Raw genomic sequence first — 22,147 nt, 5'->3', positions numbered from 1 at the left:
CCTAACACGACCCACACTGTTTTCGCCTTCTCCACAGGCTGACCCCAGATAACCCACACTGTCCGTGTGATCATGCAATCGCGCAGTTTCCACAACACACCTTCATACTCCACTACATCAGTATTCCTTCTAAATCGAAAGAGTAACAATCATTAACAAACCAAAAATGATTAAGTAAAAAAATCATTTCGACCTAAGTTTGTGGTTTTTGGCATTGAGATCCGTGGAAAATGGATATTTTTGGATTATCCGCGATTTTTAATTTTCCGCAGCCGTCCTCCCCATCATTAGTGCGGATAATCGAGATTTTACTGTATGTTGAAATTTTTTTGCACCATACATAGCCAATGGTACTAATAGGAGGTGCGGGGAAGGATAACAAATCTAAGCACAAAAAAACATTTCTAAAGAAATTAGTTTCATATCCAGATTATTTAAAAGTGCATAGCTCCAGTGGCTTCTAACATCGGAAGGAAGAGTGTTCTAGACGACCGTAGACGCGCATGTGAAAGCGCGTGATGCGGCTGACCTTCTTTGTCCGATGGCCAGCCAAAAGTCGCCTCCATCACACTGGACGTTAAATATCCCGTGACGTCCAGAGTAGGCGATTGTGTTGCTAGCGTCATATGAAAAAAAATCCCAAATCTGTAAATTACCTGCAAATTATATTTAAAAAAACAAAGATATTAAATTATAATATACGTAGTAACCATCGCCCCCCTACTGTAACAAGCTTGGCAGGACCCTCCTTTAAACGAGTCACTCGACTTAGTGAGACTATCCTGGGTAACCAAGCGAAATATATATCTGTTAATTGAGAAATATTACACTAAATTATTATTTTTTAAAAATCGTTCCTTGAATTCTATGCTTGATGGATTTTGCATTAGGGTACTCTGTTCCAGTGGTTAGCGTGCTGCTGAACCAGTCCTCGCTCTCACTTCACCAACCTGCGCTGACCAGCGCGGGGAAGTATGGTCAAACAACGGTCGTGACTGACACATCATGGGGAGGTCTTCATCTAGTCGTGTATTGACAAAGGGGCTCAAGACAATATCACAATAACAACAACTTTCAGTGAAATGTACCGCTATTCTGAGACTTAAACACCACTTGAGCACGAGTGCCAGCCACACGTTTTGCTGCAAGTGTGAAACATCACATGGGAGAAATGAAAGCATCGTTTGAAAGTTTTTTTTTGTGTGTGCCAGCTTTGGAAGGTCAATCATTCTTGTCTTGCTTTGCCCTATCCCTTCTGGCAAGCCAATAAACGTCCAGTCTGTAAACTATCTCCGTTCGACAGATTTACGCATGGTCTTACATGGAATCTATTTTTAAAAAAAGGTAAGTGCTTTTTTTGCGAGTTACGATGGTTCAAGTGTTTTGGCGAGGTTACTCATTATCAGACGCAGCAGGCGAGAGAGAGGAAGAATTCGCGGGCTGTAACTTTACCCCAGTGCGTCTGGTGACAAATGTTTTTTTTTTCTCACCGCGAGAGAGGTGTAAATTCGTGGGCATGGCGACAAGGCACCTATGGTGCCACGGCGGCGAGGCCGCTCCGTCGGAGCCGCGCCTACGGCGGGGGTGCTGCAGCAACGAAGCAGCCCGGCTTCCGTAGCGGCGCTTCCCCCACCACCCCCCACATGAACACACACACACCCACATAGAGCCCCGACATGAACACACACACACACACCCACATAGAGCCCCGAGGGGAGGTCACGTGGCCGACAGGTTTTCACCCGGAAGCCCTCTCATGGGACCAATCTTCACGGTTTCCTGCGACCAGGGAATTGGGCGACCTTCCCCGAGGCTAGCTCGCACCGCGGCGCCGTGACCTGGATGGAGGTTGCATGGTCACGACGGGGCTGCTCAGCCGCCGCGGATAGAGGGGCACGCTCGTCACGGGTCAGCAGGCAGGTGGAGGGTGGGGCGGAGTAACGAGCGGCAGGAAAACAGGACGGCCCTCTGATTGGCAGGACGAATGCGCTTGTTTAAAGAGTAAAACGTGGACGTCGGAGAGAGCACCGAACCGATTAGAGAGGAGCGGGAAATCCGAGGCGGATTAGCGGCAAGTTATCTTTGATGTAAGGACAATAAAAAGGGCAGGGAAGGTAGGGGCACGCAGTCGTGTTCTTCTGGGGTCAAGGATCAGAGGGGTCATCGTGCCTGCCACTGGATCGTCCGTGAGACGAGACGTAGCGCAGCCAGGCCCCGTTCCCAGCGAGGACTACGTACAGCCTCGCCTTTCCACGGCTTCCTACACCTCGGAGTCGAGCTGTGAGTACGCAGGAGAGAGGTGAGATTAAGGGGAATATCCTTAGGGAGAGTGATTAGGGAGAGACGAGACAGATTGAGTCCTAGACCACCGGGAGATAGGTTAGACCTGCCCTGCTGGCCCACGCTGTCACGGGTAGTTTAGCTTCATTATTCGCGGAGAATAAATCGCCAGTAGTCAATAAACCTTGTTGTGTCGTCCCTACGAGTGCGGAGAGGAGTGCACGGTGCTGTGAGCCTTCTCGTTGTAGTACCCTGTGTCCGCGCACGAGCGTCTATTTTACCCGCGTGTGTGCGCTCGCCGCTGCGTGTAGCTCGTAGTTAACGTGTGCGCGAGGTAGACGGGCGGCGTGCAACGCTAAATTAGCTGTGTAGCTCGTGGTTAGCGTGTGCGAGAGGTGCACGGGCGCCGTATCCGCGAGGTTGTTCACACAGCCCTTTAAACCTGATCCGGGGAACCTCCTCCAATCGGCTGCGCACGTACGAGTGACGCCCCTGCCCTCTGACCCCCGACCCCGGGTCCCGCGCGTGCGATTGGTGCGCGGCGCCGGGCAGGTAGCCGCGTCGAATTTTGGTGGCTGCGGGCGCGACTGCGTACGGCGTGCGTAACGTTTAGAGGAGCACGCGAGGGGGAGTGTGTGCGAAGTGATCCCAGGTGGCTATGCGCCAGCCCGAATCATGCCCCGAGGGGCCGCAGCGAAGGGGGGGGGGGGAGTCGGTGAGCAGTAACCCTCCCCAGGACACGGAAGAGGGGAGCAGTGGATCCCACGTGAGCGAGGAGACGGGGGTCAGCCTCCCCGACACACCCACGAATTGCATTGCAGCGCGCACATTCAAATGTGACGCGACGCACCGCATAGATTGTTTGGAAATGAGTTATGAAAAAAATAATAAAGCGCATCTATCAAAGTGACCGAGAATGTTTCTCCCACGGTCAGAATTTCTAAACGGAGCCGTGGGTCCAAGCGATCGTCACGCAAAATGACCCTACAAGCTGCCAGGTATACGCGTGGTGTGGTCTTTGGAAGGAAACAAAAAAAATATCAACAGAATACCGACATGAATTAAGCGGCTAGAAATTATTGTACATTATAATTAATGAATCAATCGGGGGGGAGGGATTTTTACATCGCCAAAATTAACGCGTTCGTGCCCGCTGATTAAGCGAACACGGGGACGGTTTATTTTGGATAAATCGCCGGTGGCAATAGTTGTCACCGGCGCCATTCTCTGGGCTCTCGCCTTGAAATGTGAAATTAAACACTTGTGATTCTACCAGCAGTGAACGGGTGCGTTATCGGTCACAGCCGGTACAATCACTGGCTCGAGCGAGAATTAATTAAACTGTATGCGTACGGTTGCGCGCGCACACAGCAAAAGACGTCCCCTTGTGTAGCCCATATTCTTATTTTTATTACAACATTTCACCTGGACAATTATGTGCGTATGCACGTTGAACTTCTTTCGTAGCGTACGTAGCCAACCGTGCTAATCGGAGGTGCGGAGAATGGACAACAAACTAAACATAAAAAAGCAGTTCGAAAGAAACGAGTTGTCAATCTCGGTGGCTTAAAACTGCATAGCTCCAGTGGCTCCCTAACATCGGAAGGAAGAGCGTTCCAGACGGCCACAGAAGCGCATCTGAAAGCGCGCGATGCGGTTGACCGTCTTTGCTCGATGGGCAGCCAAAAGCCGCTGCTGCGAGCATGATTATTTTTTGAGATGGAACATCTCGTCTGAAAGGGGGTGTTCGAAGTTGTCGATTGACACATGCAGTCGAGCACACGTGTACAGGCATTTTAATTGAAAACGTATTCACGGTACGCATTTATAAAATGAATATGGCCTCGTAGACTGCTATTGTTAGGGAGCACGTGTTTTACTTATTGTAGAATTCCCTTCAGTAAGACCTGTTCCATCCCATTCATATAAATAGCGCCACACATTTGTTGGTATCATTTTGACTGTCATATCATATTGACTGTCACACCATCATATGGACTGTTACATCATCATGTTGACTGTCACATCATCATATTGACTGTGACATCATATTGACTGTTACATCATCATATTGACTGTGACATCATATTGACTGTGACATCATCATATTGACTGTGACATCATATTGACTGTGACATCGTCATATTCGGATAACAATCAGATCGACATCTTTATACTGGAGGAATCCGATGAGCTATGAAGCTCTTTTTCACAGATATCCAGTAGGGACGGATCAGAACGTTACAACGACAAACAGTACACAAACACGACAGGAGTGAAAGTATACAAAAGGTAAGCACATCACTAACAGTATAAATTTTCCTAGATAAAGCTCACTGAGCTATGAGCTTATTTTTCAGAAGCCACCTAGCCACAGATGATATCGTCACATTGCCTGCAAAAAAAGGGGTGATGGCTGATGGTGGTGGCTAACGATGGAGGCCCCTGGCTGCCAAGGGAGAAGGAGTGTGCTAGAGACAATCCATCGAGCGCAGTGGTCGGCAAACCCGTGGCTCCTGAGCCGCATGCGGCGGCTCTTCAAGGACTGCTTCGTGGCAGTTATTTAACAAGGACCAGTGCCGGATTTTCCGAGTAGCAAAAGTAGCTGCATACGCTACGGGCCCCGCACTTTCGAGGGCCCCGCGCTAAATGCTTTCAAGCTATCAATTCCGTATTCTTTGGGTTTTTCGATAAAGCCACGTAGAAAGAACAAATAAAAATAATAACAATTCCGGTTCAGTGATTCTGCACTTGCTCTATTACTCTAGAACTATACCGCCTTAAACTTTTATGAACGACCGGGCGTTTAAGGTTAGCCATTTGTCGTATTATCTGGCTGTATAGCAAATGAAAAATACAATTACTTTACTATGCAAGTCAAAAAATTAGTGTTTTAATATTTATGTTTTTTTTCTTAAATTAGGGCCCCTTTAACACATTCCTGCGGAGGGAGCTGGTAGGAACGTTGGGTTGCTCGGTTAATGGCCAGGGTCAACGGCGGCGTGGTGTATTCCGCAAATTTACCCGACTGTGAGGGCAGGCACAAGCCGGCGTGAGTAGGTTAAACGTTGAGTTTTATAAGGGCACCACGGGGTGACCAGCCCCTCCCCAGCCAGCCCCACCCCTCCCACCCCCCACCCAACCCCACCCTCCCCACCCAGCCCCTCCCCACCCTCCCCACCCAGCCCCTCCCAACCCTCCCCTCCCCACCTAGCCCCACCCTCCCCACCCAGCGCCTCCCCACCCTCCCCTCTCCACCCAGCCCCATCCCTCCCATTTTTGGATGCACGACAGACGGACGGACACAATAATCCCCTGTGGGCTGGTGGAACTAGGAGGTTTCTACCAGTAACATATGTTATAGGCCCCGCACTAGCTTAATCCGGCACTGTATAAAAATGCATAGCGGCTCTTTAAATATTGAGTGTTTTTCTTTAGTTTTACCGACTTGGAAAAAAAGTGTGGTGTTATTTTGGTTGTCAACCCCTGATCGAGCACCAGCAACACGAGCTGGCTTGGTCACTTCAAATCCACGTGTCTGGGTTGGAGGAGAACATTTGTTGAGTTAGACACTTTTTGAGGTCATGGTCCGGTCATTGTGGCCAATTCCATTGACGCTGCCAAGCACCTGTCCTTCGCTCGATTAACAGATATATATTCATATTTCGCTTGGTTACCCAGGAAAGTCTCACTGAGTCGAGTGGCTCGTTTTAAGAAGGGTCCTACCAAGTTTGTTACAGTAGGGGGGCGATGGTGACTACGCATATTGCATTTTCAACGTTAACCCGGTTTCCTCCGAGGTCCTTTCTCGGAGGATTTCAAGCGTGCGTGATCCATTAATTTCAGCGCACCTCCGGTTAGCACGGTTGCCTGCGTACGGTACGAAAGAAGTTCAACACACACACACACAGGCACATGAATCTCAACGCGGCTGTGCCTGCATGGGTGCACCGTTTGAAGTGCAGCGGCTGTGGTTATCGCGTACCACCACTTCGCGTCCTCATGGTCCAGCCAAAACCGCATCCACTGCACAAACCATGGCAGGCAGATGCGGATGCCTGATGCACAAATGGAGAATTGAAAACTATCCAGTTGCAGTGTGCGACTGTGCTCATCCAGAACGGACCGTGCAACGTATGACGACGCAATTCGCCGATCCATAGACACGATGGAGACATCGCAGTGATGATACACTACTCCGCTCCTGCTGATGCGGTTGTCTGGCCTTGACCAACCTGAATGTGACGTTGTCGTTGTTGGTCTGCGTCCACATCAGCCGTACGGCAAGAAGAAGAAGACACTTCACGTGGAATGCATTTGGTGTTTTAATCACGTAAAATAAAGCACGGCGTGTAAATGCCATCCAAGATATATGCAGTATATCTAAATGTAAAAAGTTGCATTCAAGTTGCCGATTGTTTTCATTTATTTTATTGGAGCGATAACAGGTTTGTGAGGCTTAGGGCATTATTAAAGTTGTGATTGCATTCAGCAAATAAGTTATCAATGGGTTTCCCGAATCTCTGATTCTCCACGAGTTGCCGTTCATGGGCCATACGTTTCAAACAACACACAAATACGCGTGAAAAGCACGCCGATGCAAAGACATCATTAGGCACTGATTAGAGATTGACAGGCATGTTTTAAAAGTAACTTATTTAAACCAGGGGTACATGGCTCAAGAAAATGAGGATTAGGTAACATCGGTGTTAGACTTGTTCTGTGTGTTTTCTTAACTCGGTGAATATTCCGTAACCATTTTGATAATTAAATTTGGTGGGCTGTACATTAATACAAGTGAGATGGAACAGCATGGGACGAGGTGATACGGAATGGTCTGCAACATTTAGAATGCATATATTTGTATTGAATAGATGTATTCAATGGGGGATGCTATAATTCACATTATTACATCTTCACACTGATACCTTCCAAATGAATTCAACTTTCGCTTTGCGAGCGCTCTATTAGCATTTACTATTCTCAATGTTTTTTTTTCGGTAAAGTCACGTATGTAGAAATAAAATAAAATTTAACTAAATTAAATTAAAATAAATCACGACGTTTACAAACGCAACACAAGCGATCATCATCAGGTGTTAAACAAATAACGAGGGAACACATAGGGGGACATCACGCAGATAGCACATAGAGAACGTTAAACTGCACGGAGGCAAATACAATAACAAGAAGATGAGAGACGAGAACTCAACAAACCTAAGAAAAATAAAGTGATGCAAAACCAGTCGGCCAACGACACAGTTAGACACTGACCTGGTTGACCACCTATTTCAGAAGACTGCTAAATTTCGTGTTCATCCTCTGGGTTGAACAAACCAGCATAGACAGAGTGAACAAATACGAGGTACAAGGTAGCAGAGATACATACACAGGGAAGAACATCCAGGGAAAGATGTATTGGGCAGCGCAGATGGACAAGCAGAGTAACACCACAACAAGAAACATACACACATGGAGAGGCACACAACACAAAAGACTGGAGGGATGACGGACAGAGACTTAAATAGGCAACAGAGGTGGGGGGAGGGGGAAACAATGGGGGAAGCTATACGGAGGGTGCCCATGGATGAGCAACATCGGGGCAGAAAACAGAAAAGGAGGAAAAAAACGGAAATAGAGACACAGGCCACGGTAAACAGGAAACAAAGCACACTGAAGCACGTAGAGATACATACGAAGACACAGTGAGAGAAAAAAGTAGTTGATCTCCTGCTGATTTTGTACGTTTGCCCACTGACAAAGAAATGGCAGTCTATAATTTTAATGGTAGGTTTGAACAGTGAGAGACAGAATAACAACAAAAAAATCCAGAAAAACGCATGTCAAAAATGTTATAAATTGATTTGCATTTAATGAAGGAAATAAGTATTTGGCCCCTCTCAATCAGAAAGATTTCTGGCTCCCAGGTGTCTTTTATAGAGGTAACGAGCTGAGATTAGGAGCACACTCTTAAAGGGAGTGCTCCTAATCTCAGCTTGTTACCTGTATAAAAGACACCTGTCCACAGACGCAATCAACCATGGCCAAGACCAAAGAGCTCTCCAAGGATGTCAGGGACAAGATTGTAGACCTACACAAGGCTGGAATTGGCTACAAGACCATTGCCAAGCAGCTTGGTGAGAAGGTGACAACAGTTGGTGCGATTATTCGCAAATGGAAGAAACAGAAAAGAACTGTCAATCTCCCTCGGCCTGGGGCTCCATGCAAGATCTCACCTCGTGGAGTTGCAATGATCATGAGAACGGTGAGGAATCAGCCCATAACTACACGGGAGGATCTTGTCAATGATCTCAAGGCAGCTGGGACCATAGTAACCAAGAAAACACTTGGTAACACACTACGCCGTGAAGGACTGAAATCCTGCAGCGCCCACAAGGTCCCCCTGCTCAAGAAAGCACATATACATGCCCGTCTGAAGTTTGCCAATGAACATCTGAATGATCCAGAGGACAACTGGGTGAAATTGTTGTGGTCAGATGAGACCAAAATGGAGCTCTTTGGCATCAACTCGCCGTGTTTGGAGGAGGAGGAATGCTGCCTATGACCTCAAGAACACCATCTCCACCGTCAAACATGGAGGTGGAAACATTATGCTTTGGGGGTGTTTTTCTGCTAAGGGGACAGGACAACTTCACCGCATCAAATGGACGATTGACGGGGCCATGTACCGTCAAATCTTGGGTGAGAACCTCCTTCCCTCAGCCAGTGCATTGAAAATGGGTCGTGGATGTGTATTCCAGCATGACAATGACCCAAAACACACGGCCAAGGCAACAAAGGAGTGGCTCAAGATGAAGCACATTAAGGTCCTGGAGTGGCCTAGCCAGTCTCCAGACCTTAATCCCATAGAAAATCTGTGGAAGGAGCTGAAGGTTCGAGTTGCCAAACGTCAGCCTCGAAACCTTAATGACTTGGAGAAGATCTGCAAAGAGGAGTGGGACAAAATCCCTCCTGAGATGTGTGCAAACCTGGTGGCCAACTACAAGAAATGTCTGACCTCTGTGATTGCCAACAAGGGTTTTGCCACCAAGTACTAAGTCATGTTTTGCAGAGGGGTCAAATACTTATTTCCCTCATTAAAATGCAAATCAATTCATAACATTTTTGACATGCGTTTTTCTGGATTTTTTGTTGTTATTCTGTATCTCACTGTTCAAATAAACCTACCATTAAATGATAGACTGATCATTTCTTTGTCAGTTGGCAAACGTACAAAATCAGCAGGGGATCAAATACTTTTTATCCCTCACTGTACATACTATTTGCATTTGTTTTGATATTTCAAAGTGAAGATTTGACAATCTCAAATTCAGCGGTTTAATTTATTTCATGATTATAAGGTGTGCTCATTTCTAGATTGCCTTCATGTATATTTTATCACGCAATAATATTCGTGCTTATTTTAGCATTAATATTGCATGTGATGGAATTATTATTTCAGCAACATAATAATGCCTTAAAAAGAAAGTATGCATTCAGTGAATGTTACCCACTGTGATATATGGATCAAAACTATGGTCCATTGACTGAGAGCATTTAACAAAAGTTAAAACAGTGCACAAAGAAGTATTGAGGTTACAAGATTGGAATAAGACAGAGTTACGTACGTTAGAGACATCGTGTTGACTGTTTAGAAGAGTTAAGTGACCTTGGGTTAGGGTTCGTCGTTGTGCGAGATGATGGTCTATGGTCGAGATTGATGACAGAGGAGCAGCCAAAGGAGGAAAACATGCCCGAGATGACGCGTACCACGGAGATGGAGCAGTGAAATCAGCTCATGTGCAGATGATAGATGTATTGTTGCATTAAGGGCTTTTTTCTGCCAGGTCTGTCTGGTTCGGCAACCCGGAAAATGATTCCTCGCCCGGCACATCACATCCCATGTACGTATTACTGTGGCTGTGGCTACTCTTCAATGCCGACTATAGTCTAGCAACATGAGCACTAAATATGTGGTAGCATTGCATGACTGTGACAGACAGCGACATACTGGGGAGGCCTTCAACCGTCAGTGGATTGATCACGGCTGTTGATGACGAATATAAACAATTTAAAACTAAACTATATTTTTATTTTAGCAGGTAAGGCCTACTGACCTATATAGCTCTTTTTCAGAAGCGACCTGGCCACAAATGATAGCTCAACACAGTGGCCTGTCACGTGGAGATGTAAAGCAGCCACATACTCCAAACGCGTGTCTATTCTAAATGTGGAGGTGGAAAACTGGAGAACCTCGAGAAAAATCCACGCGACCACGGGGAAATCATGAAAACTCCAAATGTACAGCAGGTGTCAGGGCCGGGATCGAACCCACGTCTTCCTGTATACAATATGAGTTGGAGTGCTTCCACGACGATAGACGAGTGGCATTTGTTGAACACTGCGACCTCATACAGCTACTTGCCCCGTCGTAAAAAATAAACGGAACTGAGAGCACTAACTCTCGATGGCCAGCCCAGAGTGAAACCCCAGCTCCTTGCGAGCTGTTCAAGAAGCCACCCAAACTCAAAGCTTTGCCCGAGTCCCGAAAGAGTTTCGCCGAAGCTTTAATCAGAGAGGGCTCTCAGTTGCTTTCCAGGTGAGCTTCGTGCGTCAGTACAGGGCTGGCGAGTAAAGATCCCGGAAAGCAAACACAGCTGCCATCAGTTTTGTCAGTGTCTCCACAGATTCTGAGAACCCCATCTCAGGAGCAATGGATCTTCAAATTGGACTTCACAGGAAGAAAACAATAACAAATAGAATGGCTTCATCTTGTAGACTGAGTGCACTGCCTCCATTTGATGTGGCGGATAAGCGGGCAGTGCCACTATAAGCGATTGTGTTCGCTTACTCGGTTCGGCGAATATTTCTGTTTGTTTGCCGTACACCCGAGCATAATTAAATTATGTTTGCCTGTACGCGCAGTGGAAAATACATACAGTATATGGGTTTTTTTTTAACAACAAGCTAAAACGTATTTATTATTCATTACTCAGTGCATGTTGCATTGGAAAATAATGTTCGGTCGTGGCGAAATTGCGAAGGGATCGATAAGATGACCTACGAGCGAAAATCTATCGCACGACATAGAAATAACAAAGAGACAAAGTAAAAAGACCGCGTCGAATAATTTGCAATGACTAATGCAGCCGATGAACAGCAGAATTTTGTGTGCCCGTGTGCTGCCCCTGTTGGAACATGCTCTTAATATTTTGTCACAGCCGAGGGGAGTTGCAGTATTACCACTTCCGTGCCACCGTGTGGACGCGAGAAGGAGGAAGGGGCAGCGCCGTGCGTGCGTAGACAAGAACGTTCATCTCAAAGAGACCATTGGTGTCCAATCGTTGGAACTGGGTGGAACGCTCCTCTATCCGGTTTGGGTTGACGGGAGGGCCTGAATGAAATTAAAACAAAAAATTATGAGGATATTCTTTGGGTCTTCGGTAAAGTCACGTAGGTAGAAGAAATAATAACAATAAAAAAGTTAAAATAATAATAATAAAAATATGAAAAATGTTTGTATTTTTATTCACTTTATTTTCATTTTTTAAAATTTTTATTATGTTATTGTTATTATTTATTCTATCTACGTGACTTTACCGAAAGACCCAAAGAATAGGAATTCCTGCAGTCACGAAAGCTTTAAGTCAAGATTTAATTAATGAGGAGTTCAGAGGTAAACGGGTGGCTCAGAGGTCACAGCGTTATGCCGTCACTGCCATCGGTTTAACTATCTTGCATCGATTATAATTATTACTCTAAGTGGCAGATCGGGCATGGGAGTGCTGCCAATAACTACGTGGACCAGGTATTTCAGAGGTAGTTCTGTGATATGCGCTTCCGTGGGCCCTTCCTGAACAATAAGAATTGCGCTGCTGTTTGAGAGTTATGAATAGCATCTCATACTGTGAGACCGAAAGCACAATTGGGACAAAACTCTCAGCTGATTGGAGAGTATATAGAGTTTATTGATAACATTGAGGTATTCTTAGTTTTTTCGGTAAAGTCACGTTGAAGAGAAACAACAAAATAACAAAATATATATAAAACAATAAAAAATTCTCACGACGTTTCGACCATAACTCAAACGGTCATCATCACCTGATGATGACTTTACCGAAAAAACTAAGAATATGAATTACTGCAGTCACGAAAGCTTTAAATCAAAATTTAACATTGAGGTAGTTTATATTTTGGTTTTCATTGGTTTTACTATATGGTATTCATTATATAGTGTAGTGTATACCCAGTTGCTTTGTGATTAATAGCTCAGCTTATTGAAGAATATATTAAGTACAATTATTATATTGATGTAATATAGACTTCGTTTTTTCTCACATTGGTTTACTGTATGATAGTTGGGTAGTTGGGGGCCCTTTAGCGTCCATATACTAAATGCCTCTATTGATATGTAAACTTTGACTTTAACACAGCTATTTTTTGGCACAAGCTAATCCCTAGCTATTTCAATGCTAAATTTCTCCTGCTTTCTAGGTGCTTTAAACCTATCACCGAGCTTAAAAGACGCCACGAATCTCAGCAGCACTCACTGAAGCATTGTCGTCCCGACAGTTCTGTTCTATCAACTGAAGAAGGCCGCTTGTGTTGTGGTCGAAACGTCGTGAGAATTTTGTCTTATTTTTATTTTATTATTTTATTCTCATTCTACGTGACTTTAATGAAATAACCAAAGAAGAGAAAAAATATGCTTAATAGAATCGGTGTTCTGCCAGGAATAGTGGAATCGTACCCATGCCATTAAACATGCATGTTGGGCGACTTCGATGATTAAACAAAAACCGACTTCTAAGCTGTTTGCGCCCTTTAAAAAAAAACACATCGGGAAAACGTTTGATATGGCAGTCGCTCCGCTTTTAAGTGACGGAGAGCCGAGCGAATAATTGCGACGCTGATAAAACGCCGCCTCTCCGTGGAGAGCGTCACAAACAACACAACGGGGTGAGGTGGGGCTCTTGTTGTTGCTGCTGCTGCTTCCGCTCATTCACGGAGCCGCCACAACAACGATGACACTTGATGAAAAGGGTCTCAACTTTAGAGCCGCTTCCACAGTACAAACAGACGGGCCACGCACGGCACTCGACTCGTACAACAGACAGGCCACGCACGGCACTCGACTCTTCGAGGCGACGAAGTGATGTGCGTGCTGTAACACCGCCGTCTCTGTGTAGAGAGCAGCGCATCCCAGGGGAGTCGGCACCACCTCTCAGCCGCTCCGACACGGGCGCGACGAATGATGAATGCGGGACAGAAATTAATTATAAATCTGATCGAATTACTAAATCGTGAATTTTAAATTGGAATTATAAAAAATTTTTACGGTTCAGATTAAAAAATAAATGGATGCACCTTGGCTTGAAGCTTTCGTGACTGCAGGAATGCATATTATTTGGGTCTTTCGGTAAAGTCACGTAGATAGGTTAAAACATTAGCGGCAGTCATCACCTAATGACGGTCGCTTGTGTTGCGATCGAAACGTCGTCGGTTTTTGTTTATTTCTTAAATTATTTTTTAACCTGTCTACGCGACTCTACCGAAAGACCCAAAGAATACTAATGAATGCACCTCAATCTGAAAGCAAAATGCTTCGATTGAGACCTGGTGAGCGGCTGATGCATTGTGTAAGCGACGCCCAGAGGTGCTCTCTCCCATCCGCGAATTACAAATAAACCGACCCGAGGGGCCGAGGGGAGGAAGCTGTCATCAGCGCTCGAGACGCGCGGCGGATTCAGGGGGCCTGGGCCCGCGGCGCGGAAGACCACGGGCCGTGAATTTGTGCGCTCTGACAGCGCGGGCTTGAGTCGAGGGCCAGGGGATTGTGCCGGGGAATTTGAAAGGGAAAAGGAAGGACGGGAGAGAGAGAGGGAGAGAGAGGTGAAGAGGCGATTTGGTGAAAGAGGCAATTTGGGCGGAGGTGAAGAGGGGTTATCGAAGATGTGGGGAGGAGAGGGGGTGCTGCGGTGGCGAGATTTTAGCTACCTTGCCTCGTACACAGGAGGCCGTAGGTTCGATCCCTACCCTCACGCCTGTATATTCGGGCTTTGCAGGTTCTTCCCGTAGTCGTGTGGATTTTCCTCCGGGTCCACCGGTTTTTTTCCCCCCACATTTATAATCGACACGCGTTTAGAGTATTTGGCTGCTGTACATCTCCACTTGATAAGCCGCTTCGTTGGACTATCATTTGTGGCCAGGTCGCTTCCGGAAAAGAGCTATACAGCTCAGTCGGCCTTAGCTGGGAAAATAAACAAAAAATAGTTTTGGTTTAGTTTAAGGGCGCGCGACGTGAGGACGGGGCTCTTGCGGGGATTGCAAAAATGAGAGACTTGCACGCGGAACGGAGTAAAAGAAGAAGATGAGGCACGCGTGGTGTTAAGGACTGTTGGACAACGAAAAAAACCGACCTCTCAAGGACAAGACGTGTGGACCTCCTTGACACGTCGTGGAAGCGGTGAGACCCTTGTCGAAGAGACGTCCAAAAGAAGGAGTCCACGGGCGAGAGTGAACATGCAGGAAGCCACCGCCTCACACACTCCAGGCCCCACCGCGTGGCCAGGGTCAATTCATTGTAAGGTGCTGGACAAATGTTTTGCCCGTAGGGGTTGAATACTGCTCCCGCTGGCCGATGTTGTGGAACCTCCCGGACCAGACAGCTCAATCCATCGCTGATGCTTTCATTAATGTCTATGTGCTAGATGGGGGTCTTCCAGAGCGTTTGTTAATGGACCAAGGTAGACATGTATCGTCCAAACCGCTTACAGATGTCTGCGATATTATAGAAAGTGTGTACCATTCTTGTACTGATGGCATGGTGGAGCGTCTGATATGGACCACTGCGAACATGTTGTGTCATGTGGTGGACGCGGAAACACCGACTGGGATCTCCACATTCCACGAGGTTTTTGTCGGCGTTACAGGCTCGTGCCACACGCTTTCCACGGGGGCATTCCCCCTTTATAAACATTCCCCCCACCCGGGCTGATGCCTGGCTAGAGTCGCTATATAATAATAACCCCATCAATGACTGACTTACGGGGAGGCTCGCCAAGTGGCTCCAGAGACATCCAGCAGATTCGCAGGCAGCCAACGAACGGACGCGGGCGACACACCTGTCAACCCATACGGTTTACCCCGTGTTTTTAAACAAGGAAAATTGAGTTTTCAGGTCCATACGGCGTGCAGCCGTTTCAATACGGGCAAAAACATGTTTTTGTATATTTGTGTTTCTCCTTTGTGATGGGACTTTGCAGGATGAACGTTAATATTTATAAGGGTACGGGGATGACCAATAAAGGCTGAATTGGTCTGTAATAAGGTAGGGCACTGGTAAGGGGTTATCGGCAAAAATAACCTCCCGTTGAGGTCGGGTGGCTTGTGTGATGCCACCACAACAAAGCAGCCCGGCCGACGCCGTTTCCCCCTCACCACCCCCCACATGAACACACACACACACACCCCCACGTAGGACCTCGTGGTGAAGTCACCTGGCCTCCAGGTTTTCACCCAGGAGCCCTCGTGGGAACATCCCCCACGGTTTCCTGGGGCCAGGGAATTGGCCGAATTCCCCCAGGTTGAATTGCACTGCGGCGCCGTGAATTGACGTGAAACTGCATGGTCACGACGAGGCTACTCAGCCACCGCGGTTAGGACACACACAGCACGGCAGGTAGAGGGGGGACGGGGCCACGAACAATGGACTAGAGCACCCAGGAGGCAGAATCAGCCGGGTAGGCGCCTGATTGGCTGGGGATCTGCGTGAACACCAGAGTAAGCGTCTGATTGGCAGGACAAATGTTCTCGTGCGCCCCCGCCAATGCAGCAGCCCAGCGGCGGCCCCTTTGATGTGTAAAGAGGGATGCGGACGGCGCTGAGAGCACCGGTGCGGGGGCATCGATCTGATTGGCCGTGAAGGCCGCCGGATCAGCCGAGGGGTTCCTTTGATGTAGAGAGGGGGATAAAATGAGAGAGGAGAGCGCGATGGTGAGTTCGCGTGTTCTCCTCAAGCCAGCGATTGGGGCCGTCGACTTTCCAGCCACTCGAACGTCCGTGTGATGTGTCGGAGTGCGGCGAGGACTGGGCCGCAGGAGCTCCGTGCGAGTCGAACCGTGAGTACGAGAGAGGGAGATAGTGAACAGCGTGAGAATCCCTCGAGACAATGATTCGAAATAGGCGGGGCGGATTGGCTTTAGACTGGCGAGAGACAGAGTGGTTGCCTCACCGATTTTAGCTCTGGGTCACGTAGTGGTTAACCTCAGTCACACCAGGAATAAATCGTTAGTGATCAATAACCGTTTCGTGTAGTTTCTCTGAGGATGGAGAGAGTGGGGACGTGGTGTGGGTACGGACGCACGTGGAGAGCGTGCGCGTATTCAGTGACAAAACGACCGCGCGTCGGTGCCGTTTGCGCGCGAGGGCATATTTACCCACGTGTTTGCGCTCGCCCATGCGTGTTCACTCGGGGCTTAACGCGCGTGCCTTATCATCCGTAGCGTGGCCGTTGCCCTGGGAATTAACGGGCAGAGCCTCCGGTCATGAACCCACTATTGCACAGGGGTGGTTGCGCTTGTCGCATCGTGGTAGGTGCGGTGGCGTGAGTACGCTCGTCGTGTCGCCGGGGTTGGCGCGCGAATAGCGACATCGGGGCGACCATCGTGTGCGAATCCGGCCGGCGTTCCTCCGTCGTTGCGCCGAGTTTTGCGCTCGAATCCGGTCGCCAGTATTCGTCATTGCGCAGAGGAGCCGGAGGACGATTAAAGTGTTTCTTTTAATTCCCCAGCGTACCGCAAAAACTCGTTCCAAAACCGATCCTGAATGCCCGCCCCACCGTCACTGCCCTTTGAACCCTCCACCCCCGTCCCGCGCGTGCCTGTGGTGCGCGGCACCGTGAGAGAGAGAGGCAAACGCCGGATCTGAGTGACTGCGTGTGCACGGGTGCGAGGAACAAGGTGCGGGGAGTCTCCCGCTAGCGTTTGTAGGAGTAGACGCGTGGAGGCGAGGGATTAATTCGAGGTGGCCGAGCGCCAGCCCGAGCCAAGCCCCACAGGGAGGACATGGAGGGGGTGGGGTCGCGGACTCGAGGAGCCACGGCGCGAGGAGAGGAATCGGGGAGCAGCAGCCCTCGCCCGGACAAGGAGATGGAGAGCAGCGACTCTCAAGGGACGGATCAGTCGGGGGGCAGCAGCTCCCCCGGGATCAACCCTCCATCGGGGGAGGAGCCGGAGGCCAGCAGCCTTCACACCGCCCGGCACCCTCAGGTCCCCCCACAATTGGCGCATCAGCCCAATAGCTGCTCAGCCCTGGCAAGGGGCCTGTCCCGGGTCGTTAAGGTGCTCGCCGGCAGTGGGTCCAGATTCAGTGGGGCGCGTCCCTTACGTCACCAGCCGACGGGGGAGTTACTCGCATTGGAGACGCCAAAGAGGATCAGGCGACCCGGGGCCGCCAGCACGTCAGGCCGGGAGCACTGATTGGCCGCTCCAACAGCGAGGGGATTGGCCAGGGAATTCAAAAGGGGAAAATGAGTTGGGAAAGGGAGTAAGGGACACCTCGGGGTGGAGAAGGAGGCGAAGAGAGGATCGGTGAAAGAAGGAATTTGGGCGGCGGTTAGGAAGGTTCGTGAGAAGAGGAAACACCCGGGGCGCACGACGTTAGCACGGGGCTCTTGCGATGACAACGAAAGGAGATACTTGCGGAGGGGAACGGAGTGGAAAGTTGAGAGCGCACGTGTGGCGTTAAGGACTGCTGGACAATAAAATACCTCTCAAGGACCTCCTGTTCACATGTGTGGCTGACACAGGGCCACGCATGTGGATTGTGTTCAGTGCATTACGTACAACAGTTGATTGTTTTGACAGTAAAGTATTAAAGCTTTCGTGACTGCACAAAATTACTCATTGGTTTTTTCGGCAAAGTCACGCATGTAGAAATACAATAAAACTATATTAAAACAAAAAACAATCACGACGTTTCGATCACAACGCAAGCGATCTTCATCAGGTGTCAAGAACAAATCACGGAGGCAAATATAACAAAAAGATGAGAGACGAGAATTCAACAAACCTGAAAAAACATTATGTGAAGCACATCCAGTCAGGCCAACAACACAGTTAGACACTTCCTGGCGGACCACGAATTTCAGAAGAGTGTTAAATTTCGTTTTCAACCGTGTACCTCGTATTTTTCATTCTATCTATGCTGGTATGTGCAATCCAAAGGTTGAACACGAAATTTAACACTCTTCTGAAATTCGTGGTCCGCCAGGAAGTGTCTGACTGTGTTGTTGGCCTGACTGGATGTGCTTCACATAATGTTTTTTCAGGTTTGTTGAATTCTCGTCTCTCATCTTTTTGTTATATTTGCCTCCGTGATTTGTTCTTGACACCTGATGAAGATCGCTTGCGTTGTGATCGAAACGTCGTGATTGTTTTTTGTTTTGACAGTGTTTGCGCACGTTGATGGCAACATCTTAAAAACACGTTTTATTGACACCCCTGCTCATTTCTCTGAGACCCTTCAGCGGTTCTTCTAAAACCCAAAATGAACCAAATACAACCTTTCTAACAAAGCCGGCAATACGTTTTTTTTAAAGAAAGATATTTTAAAATAGTGGACTATAATGTTTTCACGCTTACTGCTCAGATGTCATGCCGAACATTCACATTTGCTGCACAGGGAACCCAGTAAAAAATTGTGGTGATTAAAATCGTCACCATTGTTATCAGCCAAGGTCAAACAATTCCTGGATGAATGCCAGATAGGAAGGCAGCATTTTGATAGTCTAGTTGATGGAAATACACAAAACATAAATGGGCTGAGACGTTGGTTGAAAAAAACAAAAATGCATTACAAGATGTCATAAAATGTTATATAGGTCTTCCAGACATCCGATATTTCATCACGCACATGCAAACACATACACACATAGCCACTTCATGTATCCATTCTTTAATCAACGGGGATCTAAGTGGGCTTGAATGAGCTCAATAATTTTCCCAGCAGGCACTGTAATTAATCATTGATTGCAGCGTGGAGGATGCATACATCATTTAAATAGAGTTTGCTGACGGTTTACTGCCAGAACCCATAAATACATGGACCCATGGTCCACACCACTCTGATGAACGCGAGCCCACTCTGGTTATTTTCTTTTTTGTATTTCCACCCCCCCCCCCCCTACATTACACGGAACTGAAACATTACCACTTGACGATCATGGGGTGGTAAGTGATGTTGGCGAGCGCCTATTAAGGCTGGCGCGGGGTGCGAGTGTTCAGATTTGGCCAGTGCTATGACCGACTGACCGCTTTTATCCCAAGCAGCGCTGACGTTTTGCACACAGATGCGGTACTGACATAACACCTAGTCAGCCAAGGTGTAATTTTTTACTCGCAACAGATGTTGGCCACGGCTAGGAATCAAACTCACGTTGCCAGGTCCACAGCGCGGTAAGTACGTGCATGGAACTTCTTTCACACCGTACGTAGGCAACCGTGTTAATCGGAGGTGCGGGGGAAGGACAACACACTAAGACATTTCTAAAGAAATTAGTTTTATATCCAGATGATTTAAAAGTGCATGGCTCCAGTGGCTTCTTAATATCGGAAGGAAGAGCATTCCAGACGGCCGCAGAAGCGCATTTGGAAACGCGCGATGCAGTGACAGTGTTTGTTCGATGGTTTTGCCAAAAGCCGTTGGGAGGATGAGCGGAGTTCGCGTGATGGTTTATGCTCTTTTCCTAGTTCAGCAAGGTATTGTGGTTCAAATGTGGCAGGCGATTTGTGCGCAACGCGTGCGACCTTATAACGTATTCGTTCGGCAAACCGGGAGCCATTGCAGCTCAGCAAGCACGACTGGACGGATATGTGGTCAAATCTTGCAGTATTGACACTAGCCAATACAGTTGCAGCGGAAACGTTATAACCTTTTATTCAAATGAGCGGTGCTGGTGCCGTTCTGCAATTTGTTGCTGACGCCAACGCTGGCAGCAGAGGCGAGTGGGACACCGCAGTCCGTCAAAGCGGCAGGTTCGCGTGTGGTGGGGCTACAGTGTGGGTAAATCCCGCATCATCGCAGACGCGAGGCCAACGTTTGAGAAATGGGACAAATGCCTCTCTCGTGAACTGCCTCGATTCGGGGGTGGGTGGCCCTTTGGCGCCAGCACTTGCACGAGCAAGCACTTGCAGGGCTGCACCTGTGCACTTTGTGGACCATGTTTCGACTCCGTTACTCGGGCCAATAACGACCGCGCCGGAGGGGTGGGGGGGGGGGGGGGGGTGACACGGCTCCGTAATGAAGGTCGCGGATAAACGGCCGCGCTCAGCAACAGCCCACGGGGGGCTGAGCAATTACCCGCCGCTCGTTGGGCGAATTAATATTAATGCACGGGGCGTATGCTGTCGAATCTCACGCTGCGTGCGAGCGAGAATATATAGAAACAAAGGGAATGAAAATAAACCAAAGCCTCCCCCTTTCTCCCATCCCTTCCATCCATTGTTTTGTTTGTATTCTACCAGGTAAGGCTGTGCAGCTTTTTTTCAGAAGCGACACAAACGATCGCTCACAACGAAGTGGCTTATCACGTGGAGATGTAATAGCAGTCAAGCACTATTAAATGTGGAGGGGAAAACAGGAGGACCCAGAGAAAAATACGCGCCGCTACGGAGAGAAAGACACGCAAACTCCAAACGCACAGCAGACGTCAGGGTCAGGATCAAACCCTCGACCTCCTGCATACAAGGCGAGTGGGATAACATCTCGCCACCGGGGCGAGATGTTATTTTAGTTCCTCTTCCCCACTCTTCCCCTCCCCTCATATAAAAATCCACTCTCCCGCTCTCCGCCCTCACACAAGTGGGGCATGAGAACACAAATGATTCCATTCTCACCCTCGTCGTGATTTGGGTCGCCATTGTATCGGGCTCATGTTGTTGAGCTATCATCAAACAGCCAAAGCCAACCTGCGTCTTTGCTCAGAGCAAGTGCCCGGGCATCCACCCCCTCCGAGAGAATGTCCCTCGTGTGTGCCGAACGCGGGCTGTGTTTGGCACAAGAGCGAGCGTGCGAGTGAGCGTGGTGTCGCTGCTGCTGCTGCTGTGGGGAGTACACAGAGAGAGAAGAGTGGCTGTGGGGGGGGGGGAAATCTGCGCCCGGTGCTGTGTAGTTTAGGTTGAGTGGAATGGAAAGCCCAATTCCCCTGCCCGTCTTGCTCTCAATGAGGGAGATGGTCGAGCTTTTGAACTGCAACTTTGCGATTAAAAAATATGTTTTTTTTTTACGGGGGCTTTAAAAATGCAACCCAAGTGTGTGTGTGTGGCATGTGTGCGATATGCGTTTAAAATGCACTCATTGATATCGTTTTGCGCCTGTGTTTAATTTAAGCCGAATCTGTCTAGCTCAACGGCCCCAGAACATATTTACACGGTGGTGAGATGTTGACTCCCTCGCCAGGTATACAGGAGGTCGTGGGTTCGATCCCGACCCTGACGCGTGTGCACTTGGAGTTTGCATGTCTCTCTCCCCGTGGTCGTGTGGATTTTTTTTTACCGGTCCTCCGCTTTTCCCCTCCACATTTAGAAACATGCTCATCGAGTGTTTGGCTGCTATACATTTCCACGTGTTAAGCCACCTTGTTGAGCCATCATTTGTGGCCAGGTTGCTTCTAAAAAAAGAGCTATATGGCTCAGTGGACCTTACCTGGTAACATACAAATTGATTGGTTTCATTTTTTTCGTGTGCGGCACACAACATCGAGTATACCTATTGCTATGGCTGTGTCTACTTGTAGTCAAGTACCTTCTCAATTCTACTGGCGATCCGGACGCTCCAACACACACTGTGCTGGGAGGTGACCAGGACA

Source organism: Petromyzon marinus, chromosome 31 (assembly GCF_048934315.1).
Source record: "Petromyzon marinus isolate PM22_M1 ecotype Great Lakes invasive population chromosome 31, UKy_Petmar_22M1.pri1.0, whole genome shotgun sequence".
In the NCBI taxonomy this organism is placed as follows: domain Eukaryota; kingdom Metazoa; phylum Chordata; class Hyperoartia; order Petromyzontiformes; family Petromyzontidae; genus Petromyzon; species Petromyzon marinus.
Note: the sequence above shows the minus strand (reverse complement) of the source record.